The following is a 2,387-nucleotide window of genomic DNA, read 5'->3' on the forward strand; positions in this document are numbered from 1 at the left end:
CAGGATATTTCATGATTAGTTCAGGTTCAATAATAACGCGATTGGTTTTTAATAGATTTAGATGATGCCATCTCATGAATGGATTTGGTACATCCCAAGGATTATGTATTGTGAACCGAAATATAAACTCTTTGCCTATGGGGAACTTGTGTTCTGCCAGTCTGGCCTCCTCATCATCATGAAAATAATAATGTATGTCTGATCGCCTCACTAAATATGGGAGCTTGAATGGTTTAACAAACTGTTTATCATTTCTCTGTAGCCAATAATTTCCTGTGAATGACGGAAATCCATGGATACTCTCAGTGTTAGAATGGTACGTCATGTTTAGTTGATACCTTCTTTTTTGTTCTTGTTCTATATCTTTGCGAAAAGTATTCCGTACTGCATTCATCTTGTAAATCTTGGAAGGTGGGAGAAGGTTGAAGGACATGCAGAGACCCCTGAACATGAAGGTTGGTCGTTCTGATGCATAATCAAATGTTGCTTTGAGGTATAAATAATCATTCATTGAGATATCTCTGAAAAAAGTCTCAATACCCAAATCAGATATGACAAATCTTTCTCCATTACTATCTGTACCATTTTACAGTCGATATCATACCAAACATATATTGTTCAAGACGCAAAAATCTTTTTTTAGACATTCCTAAGATATCTGCAATCTGATATATTTCATCACCATGTAGTTTATCCATATAAAATCTTATTACTCTCGCTGACATAAGTATTGGACCACAGACGGTCAAAGCTGGAACAGCCAGGGTAGAGATGTTTTGTGGAGTGTTTTCCAATTCGATTGTTGTGGGATCCTCTTTCCATTTATCCATCTTCATTCTATACACCGCAAATAATGATATAATAAAACAGATCACGACAATGCACCAGAAGCCACGTTTTTATCCAATGATTGTTTGGGTCACCAATGTATTTCACACCGTGCAAAGAAGTATTCTCCACAAAGTTCTTGAAATGAGGATTCACATTTCTCCTTCTCCTCATCTGCCTTTGATGTGAAGTTTTGGAAGTAGCCATGTTCATGAGTGTGGAAAACACAAAAAACTAAATACAAAGTCGATGATAGATCACTCAATATAAACTGAATATCTGCACAAGAACTAGAATAGGGATCCTGGTACTCTTGACTAGATCACTCACTGAAATTTGCTCTAAACTGGGCGTGAACCTTCAACAGACTTCTTATAAATGAACAACATCAGGGCGGGGCCACTCCACTCACAATTCAATTATTTTAAAAGAAGGCCATCATCAACTTCAATTAATTCTTTTTGTTACTGAAGTTCAGAAATAATGTATTTGGTTATTATTTCGAGCATGCAACTCATTTTCTGAATAATTTTCATCTCTATTGGGATTCGCATGGGAAGGTTCGTGTCTGAGTTAGATCACATTACCCAAATTGAATAAATTAATAAGTCATTCTGAGGTCAAATTAATTATTATAAGCTGTTGATTATTTTCTTCACTAAACATAAAGAAAGTATGACAAGCAGGAGGAAGGAGTTGAAAGACGATGAAGAAGAGGGGAAGGACAGGAAAAAGGATGATGAAGGAGAAGTAGGAGGAGGATGAGGAGAAGGAAGATGGGAAGGAGGAGAGGGAGGAGATGATTCAGAATGTTGGGGAGAGGAGGAAGAGTTTGTGGAAGCGGTGGTTGGTTTGGAAGAGGATGAGGAGGAGGAGAATAAGGAGGAAGGGGAGGTACTACTCATTATATTTATCCCAGTTCTCAATCAATACGAAAATAATAAATATTGAGTTACTATTTATAACGTTTCAGTAGAATTAATTTCTAAGTAATGGTCTCGTCACAATATTAATTTTCTAGTATGCTTTTTCTCCATAAATATGTCAGTTGATGTAAACATAGTGATAATGTTTGTATTGATTAGCTGGAATGATGTGTCAGCATATCAAGGGCAGTCTGTGTGATATCTCCCAAAAAGTTTAACACTGATATAATTTGATATTAAACGAAATGTAGCTCCAGTGAGGTGCACTTTATAATGGCAGTGTTTGATTATAATGGTATTGCTATCCTTGTCTATCATTCAACACAGTGGATAGCACTACCTCTTCCTTGCTTTGCTCTGTTGCCAGATTGTCCATGAACAAACTCCCCACCGAAGTTCCAAACTGCAATGGTCTCTTAAAACTAGTATATCTTAAAATCCAGATATCAATCCGAATTTCAATCTAAACCGTATACAATCTTAAATCTTGATTATCATATAGATCAATCAAACTGGATTCAGGATCGCTTTAATGAGAAACTGTAATAATCTGAGATAATAATCAGAACTCCTCAACCAATACTCGACTCTTCTCATACTAAGGCCTGAATGCACGATCTTTGTTCAAAGCTA

This window comes from Nilaparvata lugens, chromosome 10 (genome assembly GCF_014356525.2).
Source record: "Nilaparvata lugens isolate BPH chromosome 10, ASM1435652v1, whole genome shotgun sequence".
NCBI lineage: Eukaryota > Metazoa > Arthropoda > Insecta > Hemiptera > Delphacidae > Nilaparvata > Nilaparvata lugens.